This window comes from Bos indicus x Bos taurus, chromosome 1, assembly GCF_003369695.1.
Source record: "Bos indicus x Bos taurus breed Angus x Brahman F1 hybrid chromosome 1, Bos_hybrid_MaternalHap_v2.0, whole genome shotgun sequence".
NCBI classification, from domain to species: domain Eukaryota; kingdom Metazoa; phylum Chordata; class Mammalia; order Artiodactyla; family Bovidae; genus Bos; species Bos indicus x Bos taurus.
In genome coordinates this window covers 85,696,326-85,711,210 of record NC_040076.1, presented here as the reverse complement: position 1 = coordinate 85,711,210, position 14,885 = coordinate 85,696,326, and positions in this window count along the sequence as shown.

Genomic DNA, 14,885 nt, shown 5'->3' with positions numbered 1-14,885 from the left:
CCTAGTGGCTGTACTAGTTTGCATTCCCACCAACAGTGTGAGAGGGTTCCCTTTTCTCCACACCCTCTCCAGCATTTATTGCTTGTAGACTTTTGGATCGCAGCCATTCTGACTGGCATGAAATGGTACCTCATTGTGGTTTTGATTTGCATTTCTCTGACAATGAGTGATGTTGAGCATCTTTTCATGTGTCTGTTAGCCATCTGTATGTCTTCTTTGGAGAGATGTCTGTTTAGTTCTTTGGCCCATTTTTTGATTGGGTCATTTATTTTTCTGGAATTGAGCTGCAGGAGTTGCTTGTATATTTTTGAGATTAGTTGTTTGTCAGTTGCTTCATTTGCTATTATTTTCTCCCATTCTGAAAGCTATCTTTTCACCTTGCTTATAGTTTCCTTTGTTGTGCAGAAGCTTTTAAGTTTAATTAGGTCCCATTTGTTTATTTTTGCTTTTGTTTCCAATCTTCTGGGAGGTGGGTCATAGCGGATCCTGCTATGATTTATGTTGGAGAGTGTTTTGCCTAAGTTCTCCTCTAAGAGTTTTATAGTTTCTGGTCTTACGTTTAGATCTTTAATCCTTTTTGAGTTTATTTTTGTGTATGGTGTTAGAAAGTGTTCTAGTTTCATCCTTTTACAAGTGGTTGACCAGTTTTCCCAACACCACTTGTTAAAGAGATTGTCTTTTCTCTGTTGTATATTCTTGCCTCCTTTGTCAAAGATAAGGTGTCCATAGGTGCATGGATTTATATCTGGGCTTTCTATTTTGTTCCATTGATCTATATTTCTGTCTTTGTGCCAGTACCATACTGTCTTGATGAATGTGGCTTTGTAGTAGAGCCTGAAGTCAGGCAGGTTGATTCCTCCAGTTCCATTCTTCTTTCTCAAGATTGCTTTGGCAGGGATGTAAGGATTCTTCAATATCTGCAAATCAATCAATGTAATACACCACATTAACAAATTGAAAAATAAAAGCCATATGATTATCTCAATAGATGCAGAGAAAGCCTTTGACAAAATTCAACATCCATTTATGATAAAAAAAAACCTCTCCAGAAAGCAGGAATAGAAGGAACATACCTAGACATAATGAAAGCTATATATGACAAACCCACAGCAAACATTATCCTCAATGGTGAAAAATTGAAAGCATTTCCCCTAAAGTCAGGAACAAGACAAGGGTGCCCACTTTCACCATTACTATTCAACATAGTTTTGGAAGTTTTGGCCACAGCAATCAGAACAGAAAAAGAAATAAAAGGAATCTAAATTGGAAAAGAAGAAGTCAAACTCTCACTGTTTGCAGATGACATGATCCTCTACATATAAAACCCTAAAGACTCCACCAGAAAATTACTAGAGCTAATCAATGAATATAGTAAAGTTGCAGGATATAAAATCAACACACAGAAATCTCTTGCATTCCTATACACTAATAATGTGAAAATAGAAAGAGAAATTAAGGAAACAATTCCATTCACCATTGCAATGAAAAGAATAAAATACTTAGGAATATATCTATCTAAAGAAACTAAAGACCTATATATAGAAAACTATAAAACACTGGTGGAAGAAATCAAAGAGGACACTAATAGATGGAGAAATATACCATGTTCATGGATCGGAAGAATCAATATAGTGAAAATGAGTATACTACCCAAAGCAATCTGTAGATTCAATGCAATCCCTATCAAGCCACCAACGGTATTTTTCACAGAGCTAGAACAAATAATTTTGCAATTTGTATGGAAATGCTTTTTCTTAAGTAATAAAAAATTTCACACTCTTCTTTAATGTTATATGAAATTTGCAGATAAATTTAAATTCATGACTAATGTTAAGGATTAGTTTTTAATATATGGGCTTCCCTGATAGCTCAGTTGGTAAAGAATTTGCCTGCAATGCAGGTGACCCCTGTTCAATTCCTGGGTTGGGAAGATCTCCTGGAGATAGACTACCCACTCCATTATTCTTGGGCTTACCTTGTGGCTCAGCTGGTAAAGAATCCACCTGCAATGCAGAAGACTTGGGTTCGATCCCGATGTTGGGAAGATCCCTTGGAGAAGGGAAAAGCTATCCACTCCAGTATTCTGGTCTGGAGAATTTTATCGACTGTATAGTCCATGGGTCACAGGAGAGTCGGACATGACTGAGTGACTTTCACTTACACTTTGGAATATACATTAAAATTTGCACCCTTCATTATTTGTTCCTCTGAAAAATTGCTGGACTTTAAATTTGCTTTTGTTTTGTTCTGAAAAAGAATAATTGTCTTTCAAAGTCTTAAATGCCTTTTCATTCTGTTGATGGTTTCTTTCACTCTGCAAAAGACATTTAGTTTGATGTAGGAAAGGCAACCTACTGAATGGAAGAAATTATTTGCAAATGATATATCTGATAAGAGGTTAATAACCAAAATATACTTTTAAAAACTCTTAAATTCAGTATCAAACAACAAACAATCTGATTTAAAAGTGGGCAGAGAATCGGAATAGACATTTTTCCAAAGAAGACATACAGGTGGCCAATAGGCACATCAAAAGATGTTCAAAATCACTAACCATCAGGGAAATACAAATCAAAATCATAATAAGATATCACCTTACACCTATCAGAATGGCCACTAGCAAAAGGACAAGAAATAATGTGTTGATTAAAATGTAGAAAAGAAGGACCCTGCATACACTGTTGGTGGGAATGCAAATTGATACAACTATGGAAAACAGCATGAAATTTTCTCAAAAAAATAGATACAGTGCTACCATACAACCTAGCACTTCTGGGCATTTATCTGAAGAAAATGAAAACACTAATTCAAAAAGATATACACACTCCAGTATTTATTGCAGTTTTATTTGTTATAGTGAAGATATGGAAGCAACCTAAGTACACATTGTAGATGAATGGATAAAGAAGATGTCATATGTTTATGTGTGTGTGTTTGTGTGTGTGTGTGCTTGCTTAGTTGTGTCCAACTCTTTGCAATCTCATGGGCTGTAACCCTCCAGGCTCCTCTGGCCATGGATTCTCCAGGCAAGAATACTGGAGTGGGCAGCATTCCCTTTTCCAGGGGATCTTCCCTACCAAGGGATCAAACCCGGGTCTCCTGCATTGCAGGCAGATTTTTACCATCTGAGCCACCAGGGAAGCCTATATATATATATATATATGTATATGTATTTATATATATATATATATGAAATGGAATATTACTAAACCATAAAAAGAATGAAACCTTGCCATTTGTGACAGCATGAGTAAACTTATAGAGTTTCATGCTAAATGAAAGAAGTCAGACAAAGACAAATGCCATGTGATTTCACTTATTTGTAGATCTCAAAACAAATTAAAAAACAAAACAAAACCAGACTCAGATATAGAGAACAATCTGGTGGTTGCTAGAGGGGTGATGGTTGAAATGGGGGGGGAGGGAAATTAAGAAGTACAAAATTCCAGTTGTAAAATAAATAAGTCACAGGGATGCAATGTAAAGCATAGGGGATATAGTCAATAATGTAATAACTTTGTGTGGTGACAGATAGTAACTAGACTTGTCATGGTGGTAATTTCAGAATGCATAAAATATTGAACTACTCTATGATATACCTGAAATTAATATAATATTGTAAGTCAAGTATACTTCAATAAAATGTAAAGTTTAATTATTTTCTTTCATTCATATTTATTCTTTTTAGCTAAGCTAAAAATATGACCCTTCAATTGCCAATATACATACTTATCTTTATTTCTCTTGTTCTTAAAAGATATGATTTTGTTTTTATTATTAAAGCTTGTGTGCTTTTAATATCTTTCCTTCAGTCTTATTAATATTATTCCCTTCATTTTACATGGCTGCTTAGAAGCAACAGGTGTTTCTTTGTGGTGAGATTTGACATAATTAAAATTGAGTGAGAGGAAGGGAAGGAACCTGCTCTGTAGGTTTAGTGCTCTCAGGAAGCTCTTCAGTAAGCATGGTAATGAACTTCCTTCTATTTGCTAAATGAATGGATCTTTATTTAGAGACTCCACTAGTTGGGAAGAGTAATATTGAAAGACTTTGCTTTAAACAGTATCTTAGAGCTAAAAAGACCAATTTGAGTAACTTGTCATTCCCCATTGACTTAGAATTTAAAGTCATGACTACTGCCATTTTTTCTTGTCAATAATTTCCTAAAGGCTCTCAGTGTAAGACTTGTGTGTGTGCTCAGTCGCTCAGTTGTGTCCTACTCTTTACAACTCTTTGGGATGTAGCCTGTCAGGCTCCTCTGTCCATGGGATTTTTGAGGCAAGAATACTGGAGCAGGGTGCCATTTCCTCCTCCAGGGGATCTTCCCAACTCAGGGATCGAACCCACGTCCCCTGCATTTCCTGACTTGCCCCTGGATTCTTTACCACTGAGCCATCAGGGAACCCAATGTGTGAGACTGTAGGTGTAGGGCTTAGTTCTGTGATTTGTTTGAGGTCTCTGTCAACTTGTCTGTGATATTGTTAATGAATTAACAATTTAAAACATGTTTAAGTGCATACCTTAAACTATGAATAATATTCTATTTTTCTTCTGAAAATCTCAATTCCAGAGCCTTAGTGGCCTCATCTGCCTGAGGCAGCAGTGCAGAGGCCTCCTATTTCATCCTGCTGAAGACTAGACTTGCTCCTGTCCCTCCAGGTCCCTTTTGCACATTTGGTCACTTCTGATGCTTTTGAAAGTTGTTTGCTTACTTGTTCTTTGTCTCTCTCCCTCCTCTACAATGTGAACACTGTGAGATCAGAGACTTTTATTCACTACTGTCTCTCAGTGCATAAAGCAATGGTTGGTCCTCAGAAATAATTTATTGAATGAATATATGCTTTATTTTTTTAATAACAGGGCACACCTATTTTCTGAGTTGTCTTCCTTCTTATGTTTTGACTAATATTTTTTCCCTTTGCCATCTGGAAATCTTCATTCATTTTAAAGGGCTTTACCATCTGCTGCTGCTGCTGCTAAGTCGTTTCAGTCGTGTCCGACTCTGTGCGACCCCATAGATGGTAGCCCACCAGGCTCCCCCGTCCCTGGGATTCTCCAGGCAAGAACACTGGAGTGGGTTGCCATTTCCTTCTCCAATGCATGAAAGTGAAAAGTGAAAGTGAAGTCGCTCAGTTGTGTCTGACTCTTAGCGACCCTATGGACTGCAGCCTACCAGGCTCCTCCATCCATGGGATTTTTCCAGGCAAGAGTACTGGAGTGGGGTGCCATTGCCTTCTTCTTACCATCTGCTAGGAGTTGCTAAAATTCTGATTTTCATCTGCATAGAAAGGCCAGCAGGAAGTTATAGAGACTAGAAGTATAAGATCAAAATGCTCCCAGGGTTGATTTCTGGTGAGGAGTTTCTTCTTGGCATGCAGATTGTTGCTTTCCTTTTGTGTCCTCATATGGCCTTACTTCAGAGAAGGCAATGGCACCCCACTCCAGTACTCTTGCCTGGAAAATCCCATGGATGGAGAAGTCTGGTGGGCTGCAGTCCATGGGGTCGCTAAGAGTCGGACATGACTGAGCAACTTCCCTTTCACTTTTCACTTTCATGCATTGGAGAAGGAAATGGCAACCCACTCGTGTTCTTGCCTGGAGAATCCCAGGGGGCTGCCATCTCTGGGGTTGCACAGAGTCGGACACGACTGAGCAACTTAGCAGCAGCAGCATGGCCTTACTTGTGTGTGTGTGTGTGTGTGTGTGTGTGTGTGTGTGTGTAGAGAGAGAGAACTCTCTGGTGTCTCTTTCTTTGTTTATTAGGACACTAGTCCTATTAGATTAGGGTCACCCTTATGACTTCATTTGACCTTAATTTTGCCTCCATAAAGGGCCTTTCTCCAAGTACAGTCCCACAGGGGGATATGACTTCAACATATGGTTTTTTTGGGGGGAGGAGGGGAACACACCCATTAGTCCATAACCGCAATTATTTTCTTTCAACACCTAACAGTAGTCATTCCATTGTCTTCCGACTTTAAGATTTTAAAGTCTGTGTCTGGCAATTCTAATACCTGGATTATCTGTGGTTCTGTTCCTATTGGATATTTAAATATTTTTATCCTTACTCTTGGTATTAAATATCATAGAATTCCTGACTGGTTTCCAGAGAGGGGTTTTCTTCAGCTGCTGGTAGATATTTAGAATAGAGGCAGATCATTCTGACTATAATATTATTACTATTAATATGTTATTAGGATGATTAAGATTTGGATTGCAGTCTTTGTAAGGTTCAGGTTATTTCCACATCATTGTTACTTCTAAGGTAGAATTTTATAGGACTCCCAGGTGAAAATTTGGAATTTTTACCAAGGTCTTTTCTCTTAGGCAAATCATGAACTCAAGTTTTTATTTCCCGAGTCCTGTGAGAATACTTGAAACTCTTCTTAGCATCTCAGTCTCTTTGAAACCATATACTTTTCTGCCTGTTGACCTGTGCCATTTATGAATTGGTGAATACCTTGAGAAGAAAAATGACTTAAACTTTTGGTCTCATGTCTCTAAACTTCCTTTCTCTCTGGAACTTCATTCCTTTAAGTTCTGACTGCCTTGGTAGCTCTGAACCCTAATTTATGTCTCTCCAGCTCCTTGAGGCTGCAAAAACCTCTGCTCATCTATACCTTCTTGTCCACTTAATTGCTATTTCCTGCTAGGTCTGTCAACTTCTTTGTGTTACCATGAATTTGGCAGAAGACATATGATTACTGGGTCAAAGACAAGGAATGGTTTATTACTCACAGAAATAGCAATAGCTAGAGTATCATCATTTTCTTGTGCCAGTTCCCCAAGCCTCAATTTTCATAGGGCAATATAACAAGTAGTCATACACTTCCAATATAGTGGGTTGTATTACAGTAGAGGAATCCTAAGCTTAGGGAATCCAGTCTTGGGTTACAAATAAGTTTGTCCTTTGTTACCAAAGGAGACATGATCTTTAATAATAATGGGAAGCAAACAAAGTTGCCCTTTGCTATGGAGGCAGACAATCTCTCTGTTTTCCAAGACTATTCATTATACAAACATCCTTGAAGGTAGTCCTGAAAACAAGAGCTATGAGTGTTTCTACTTATAAGAACAAATAATAGAATCAGAACCAATCCCTTAAACCATCTAAGTTTACTATATAAAGCTAGGTGACTTCCATTTGAAATTTCTATATTGTCTTTTCTACTTAGCCTTAAGTACTCTACTTAGGTATAGCACATTGTGTTAATGAATCCATAGACTCCACTCAGGGATGCGAGGAGAAAGTTTAGGATAATTCTGTCACCCATAATAACCTTAGCTAACGCAATGAACCTGATCTGAATACAGAGCCAATATGATATCACTGATCATTTGAGCTAAAGTCAAGAATAGGTTTATAACTGGAAGACTTTCATTAAAGAAAAACTGCTTGTAGGGTGAATATAAATAATGAGTTGGTTATTCCTTTGAAAGCTCCTTAGAGCAACCAAAGGAGGTCTCATTTTGGTGAGATATTTTCAGTTATCTGGGGATTACATGATCTACTAGTTATATTTCTTTAAATATTTAAAAGCTTTGCATCTTTAGATGTAGATCCCTGTGTGAGAGGGAAGTCAGTGTTCAGCTTCCACACAAGAAGTTGCAATTGGGAAACAGTCCAGGGACACATATGATACTCTTGGAAAAAAATGTTGTTTACAATTGTTGAGTCAGGTGGCAGAGTGGAGATAAAGTTTCTCCCAGAGGGATAGCTAGAACCTTTTCATGTATAGCTGAGATGCAGCTAAGGCTATGCCAGCAATAGGGATGTACTATTCACATTTGACATGTGAAGCTCGATGGCCTGTTGTAACATGTTAGTCATTAAGTCTGAGTTTGTTGTTCGTTGTTGTTCCGTTGCTAAGTCATGTCCGGTTCTTTGAGACCCCATGGACTGCAGCATACCATGCTCCCCTGTCCTTCACTATCTCTCAGAATTTGCTCAAATTCATGTCCATTGGGTCAGTGATACTATCCAACCATCTCATCCTCTGCTGCTCCCTTCTTTTGCCTTCAATCTTTCTCAGCATCAGGATCTTTTCCAATGAGTCAGCTTTTATCATCAGGTGGCCACAGTATTGGGGCTTTGGCTTCAGTATCAGTCCTTCCAGTGAGTTTACTCAACCTCAAAATGAGAATACTAGGCTGGAAAGTCATAAGACCTCCATGGGTCAGCAAGCTAATAGTTACTTTTCAGAAGGAATATATCTAGTATCTGTGTTAGGGAAGCAAGGAGTCCAAAACCCCAGAAGCATCTATGGGTGCAATCTGCCTCCCTTTGCTTGGGCTCCGATAGTCAAAATCATTCGTCCCAGAGCTTCATAGCTCAGTAGAATCATTAGGCTGTAAGAGCTCCAAAAGCAGAGTGTGCCAGAGCTTTTTTATTCCTTAGTTTTGAGGTTGAATGGAGAGACAGTGAGGATATTTTCCTTCTACTTGAGGCCTCAGGATGAGTAATAAGATACAGAGGGCCACGACCAGAATGAAGCCTTAGAAAAGGGCATGATGCTGGCATCTCAAGCCACTTCTGGCTTAGGTCTTAAAAGTGGAAAATAGATGATTGACTTTATTTCAAGTCCAGGCCTTCAGGGCTGAAGAAAATATGTGCATTGGGGCTCAGTGTTCCAGCCAGGAAGAAATAAAGTGGTATCATTTGTGTAGAGTGTTTCCTATACATCCTGGAGAGGCCAGTGTGCCTTCTTTAGACTGTACTTTATGCATTAATTTTTTTTAAATTGTAAAAAATCTTTGATATGTGTGTGTGTGTGTATATATACGTGCATGCTAAGTCACTTCAGTTGTGTCCGACTCTTTGTGACCCTATGGTCACTGACTCTTTGTGACTGTAGCCCCCCAGGCTCCTCTGTCCATGGGATTCTCCAGGCAAGAATACTGGAGTGGGTTGCCATGCCCTCCTATATGTATATATATATATATATACACATATATGTATATACATACACATGTATACATATATGTATATATATGTACATGTATATATACATATAGTAAAGAAAGAATAGTCCATAGATTGCATTTTGAAAGTACATTAGTGAGCCTCTCACTCATGCTAGATCTTCTAATTTCTTTTAAATGGTATTAGTTATAGAAGTGTTTTCATCCTTCTCCCTTTTAATTGTTTATAATTTTTCAAAAAGTAGTTTTTGAATTATCAACCTTGCCCCTGAGACAAACAAGTACATACAACCAATTTCTGAACAGCAATGTTATTGCCAACTATTTCCCATGTCACTCGTGTCAGAGAGGATCCAGTTTCATCACCAGTCTCCTGTCCCAGATTTACTTTTCTCCTTTTTGCTGATGTCTGGTGAATCTGTAACCTCAGTTCATGGTTCTCTTTTAAGATCCAGACCATTATATGCAACACCTTACCAGACATCTACATCAGGATACAAATCTTGAAAGTGGCATTAACAAAATAAAATAATACATTTCTCCACCTTGTCCACCCTCAAATCTACTCCCACATCATTTTTCCTTCTCGCAGGCATCAGTCACTTCATTACCCACATCAGAATTTAGTCCTGCCTCCTGACTGTCTCTTACATCTGTCTCCTCTTTGTCACTCCCTTGGCCCTTCCTTGATTCATACTCCTATCTGAACTATCTAATAACTGCCATGATTGCTGGGAATTGGCCATTCCATTATCCACCCTGCAACCCATTATCCACCTTGCAACTATATTTAGAAAGTGATATTTCTAAATACAGAGTTGATCATTTTACTTCTCTACCTAAACTTCTTTAGTAATTCTTATATCTGTGGAAGGATTAGACTCCAACTCCTGGAATGGAGATACTGGCCCTTGTTTACCTTTTAGACTAAGTGCTACTCCTGTGCCTAATGCTGAATTTTTCCCTATTAACCCAGTATTCCATATAACCAGTACGTGTGAAATGGAGTTTGACATGTGAGAATAGAATACTAATTTATATTTCTACATTTAAAATGGCGAAAAGAGAGATGATTCATAGATCTTCTGAAATGACTCAAAAGTCTGATGAAAGGAATCTGTGATAAAAAGTGACTATTTTAAAAACTGAATACAGGACATGTATCTTGAAAAAGATTTTTTTTCTGTCTTATGTATACACTTTTATAAAAAGTATTGTTTAGATATAACATTATTGTTTGAAAAAAATTTATTGAAATGACAAGAAATTAGGATTATTCTTAGGAAATTTAAAATCTATGATTGCCAAACCTGAAGGAAGTTTAATGATTTAAGGCAATTTACTGTTGTTGGAAGTATAAAAAAATGACTTGATAGGATTTTTAAAAAGGATTTATCAAAAGAAATTTATAAGATTCAGATATGTTCTAGGATTTCTTAATTAGAACTCAACTAACTTAGATATTTCTAAGAGTTAATCTAATAAAATCTGTACTTCCTAAGATCATGTAGAATTTTACATGGTTCGAAATTTAAAGACATAATACATATTTCAATTAAAAATTTTATTTTTAAAAAAGTGTATTTTAATATGTGATACAATAACATACTTCAAAATCAAAATATATAAAAACTTGTACAATGAAGTCTCTCTCTACTCTGGGTTTCATCTGCTCAGTCTCCTTTTCCCAGAGTCACAGGCAGGAAACCAGGAATATCAGTTTCTTATGCATTTTTCCAGAGTTCCTTTATACACATACAAGTAAATACAAATATGTGTTTTTATTTTTATCCATTTCTAATGCAAATGGTAGTATAATGTATACATGATGTCCGTACCCTGGGTTGACATGTTTTCTGCACAGAAAACTCAGGAACTAACTCATAGAGGGTTTCATGGAAATATCAAAGATTTCTGAAATATGTGTTCTTTATATGTACTTATCTGCTTAGGATTATCTAAGGCAAATAATCTGAGGCTGAACTCTCCCAGCCCCTGAGTAGGCTTCTGAGACTTTCTCCCTTCCCACCAACTTGCTTACATTTCTTTAATAGAAATTAAGTCTAATATTAAGCTACCAGGCTCCTCCATCCATGGAATTTTCCAGGCAAGAGTACTGGAGTGGGTTGCCATTTCCTTTTCCAGGGCATCTTCCTGACCCAGGGATCAAACCCGGGCCTCCCACATTACAGGCAGACACTCTACCGTCTGAGCACCTGGGAAGCAGCCTAATATTAAGCTGCAGAAACAGAACTGAAGAGGTAAAATTGCAACAAAGAAAAGCAAATAATAATATAAATTTCTGGCATTAAATATGAAGAATATTTCTATTTTCTGTAACACAGAAAAGCTGTGGACATAATTTAAAATGCTCTCATTCTAATCATGTCAGGATGAATGTTACGAAAGTAGGTCATCATCATTCCCTCTCCTGTTGCCTGCCCCCAATCTGTGCTGCAGTAGAAGACTTTAATGTGGAGAGGCCCTTCTCACCAAGATGCTCCAGGTGCCCTCCCAGTCACGTGCCCTGAGGCAAAGACCGAGTAGGTTGTAGGAATCAGTACAGATTAGGAAGAGAGCAATCCATTTGCAGTATAAAGTGTGGGTTCTAATCCTGGCTCTGCCTCCTATTAAATGGTAATCTTGTCAATTCGTATAGGTTTATAAAGTTTTCTAGGCACCAATATTTTCATCTGTGAATGAGGCTGATCATTTCCATCCTACCTTCCCCGGTAGGTAGTGGGTAGTACCAAACATGAAGTGTTAACATACCTCACGACCAGTGTGGGGCCATGTGAATGCTGTTACCACCATGAGCTCTTTGGGATTTCTGAGGGGGAGCTTGTTACTAGGTTTTCCTGGTAACTCTGTAAAGGCTTGTGCCCAGCAGTGGGAAAAGAAGAAATTTTCCAGAAAATCAACCTGAGGGTTTGCCACTAAAATTTTGTTCTTTGGTTTGTAATATTTGTTTTGTTGTTGTCCTTTAGTTTTACTCTTAGGCATATCGTGTTCACTCTTTAATAATATTATGGTTTTATTTTGGTGGCTAATTTGCTACTTTTTTTAGATTTTGACTTAGAATGGCCTTTTTGACAACTACACAAAAATGTTTAGGTTGTTTCCAAAGACATGTTTGCCTTTAAGACATGATGCAAAACCCCAGGTGTGCCAATAGGACCTGGTATCTACTTCATTGGGATCCTTCCCCTCTTTACTTGACAAACGCAATCGTCTGGGTCAGAGCTTTGCAAACTGGAGTGATCATTGCTATCAGCTGGAAGGCTGTTAAAATACTGGTTGACTCACTATTTCTGTTTCACTGTCTCAGGTAGAGGTCCAAGAATTTGCATTTCTAATGGGTTCCAGGTGATGCTGTTGCTAATGATTCTGGTTTGGGGGCCATGCTTTAAGAACCACTGATCTAAAACCTAAGGCAGGGTTTCTTTAAGATGGTTTTAAAAGGACTGCCTTGCTCTTAAAAGGACTGCCTTATTCGGTTAACACCCAGCATTTGGTAAGAAGGCAGATCCTAGATTCCAACCCCAACTCTGAGGAAGCAGATTCTCTGCGTTTCGGGAACTACAGATTCCGTCTCAGAGGTGAGTCTCCTGCATTTTAATGTCTGAGAACCACTGGTTTGTGCATAATTGTCATCCCTGTATGCACATTAGAATTATGTGGAGAGTTAAAAAGCAGCCAATACCTACTCCTCCTCCCACACCCCTAGAAATTCTGTTTCAAGTGGTTTGGGGTGGGACCCAAACAACAGGATTTAAAAAAAAAAAAAAAACACCCCAATGATTCTAACGTGCAGCCAGTGCTATGGACTAATGAGAGAACAGGTTGAGCTTATTGTTCTATATCTTGGGGTGTTAAGAATCTGTAGGAACTGGCTTGGGTCTTTTGAGGGTCAAGGTTGTTTGGGAATGCAGCCCAAAGTGGTGATAAACTCATTTAAGGCTAAGACTGCTAGTGAAGACGTACCATGGGAAAAGCTGAAAAGCACCTACTTTGAAGAGAGTGAGTTATCCATTTGTAATTATATGTTTATAATTGCAAGCTATAAATCTAATGTTATTTTGCTAACTATATTTTGTTTAGTCTGAGATTTAATTAAGTGTGTTTGTCTTATTTTGTGTTAACTGGTTATGTGTCTGATAGCTCTGTTAAATATCTTATACTCTCCTATGAAGACACTTAGATTTATTCCCTACAATAGCAGAGAGAAGAGATAGGTGGTCAGATTTCAATTTAAGATTAACGCAGGAGCTCTGTGGAAGGAGTTTTAAGCAGAGACTGAATGATTAGGGATGGGAAGAGATGTTGGAGAAGTAAAAGCAAATATAGAAGTGGTCATGTTTAAATCACAGGAGACTAGGATTCTACATCCATGAGAATGTAGGAAGCAGTAAGGGGGTCAGGACAGCTGTGACCAAATTCTCCTGAACTTTCCAGGACATTCAAAATTTGCTTTTGAAGACATTTTGTATTTATAGCTCCCTCTTTAGTCTTGGAGACCTGGAATACTTCCAGAGGGTCTAGGAACATGAAGCAAACAGTGCCCAGCTGGTCCGTGGAGTTGAAGCTTCTTAGGATAGTGTCTTGGAAACCATATGGAGTTTTGTCCCTGTAGGATTTCACTAGGGCTCTAAGTCTGCAGCTCTGAAGCAGAGACGATAGACATAGGGCATTAATGGAGTTCTCTGACCTATTTATTTTGGAGGTGGCAATCAGACAGTTCAGGTTATCTGGGGAAGTTATACTGGGAGCTCAGTGACCTTGTCTTGCAAACATACCACCAAGTAACAGGCTATTTGAGGTCATTGAAATTGTGGATGTGAAGGGCCTGTGGCTCCTCAAGGATGTGTGTTCCTGTTCCTAGCAAATGCTATTCTGGGTCTGTCTTTAAGGGTGAGCAGTGTTCAGGGTCATTCACAGGGGAGAGAAGGCTCTGTGTCTGTCACTTCCTGATAGAATAAGCACAACAATACACACAATATCTATTTCTCTTCAGTCTGTGGGGATTTTTTTCAGCACAGCTTTTACACATCTGATCCTGAGAAAATCCACACTGTTGCTACTCACCTGGCAAACCTGACCACAATATTGGCAGTCATTTTGGAGTTCTAACAGATGAAATCAACCATTTTCAATAGACATTTCCTCCCTGCTTTGCATATTTCCTTTAGCTGCACCCCCTCCTGACTTGACAGATGCTGCTTTCTCTGCATTGGTGGACTTTTCCAGGCCCCTCCTCTTGACACTGGCCCTTTAAGCAGACATTTACAGGAATTATCCTGTTCAGTGTCATTACTCTGCTCTCACAGCTACAGTCTTAGTTCACTTGAAGGAGAGCTTGGTTGAATTTTTGTCTGCTTCCTAGTTCCTGGAGTTCCACCTCCACTCATCTCGGCTCCTCCTCCTGTTTACCTGAGCTCTCTCTGTTGCAGGAGAGCAAATGGAACAACGGAGGCCAGGTTTTCCAGACATCATCAGTCTGTTCAGTATGATAATTTTCAATTAGCAGTCTACTATTCTTAAATATCATTGAGACCATTCATTTTCTCTAAAACATCTTTTGTGTTCTAACAAACATTTTCCATTTCTTAGTACTTTTGTAATTCTGATTGATTTTGATTACATATTTGTAGAGTGTTTCTTTTTTCCCTGAAGAGACATAAAAAGCCCTAAACATTTTCTTCTTTCTGTTTGTTCAGGGAGTCTCTGAGATAGTCACACTCACACATAAATGAATGAATATAACTGAGAATGATTGGCCCAGATGAGAAGCCACTAGAATTTTCTTCCTCTTCCAACTACCTCTACTGGGTAGTGTCCTTCACATCCACCTGTGTTGACCCCAAAGCTACCGTGGCCCTTCCTCACCCTACGGGAGGCCAGTTTTTGCTTACTGATCTAACTTAACGCAACCCAGGGCAGGGTTTGGTGTGGGTGTGGGGTGG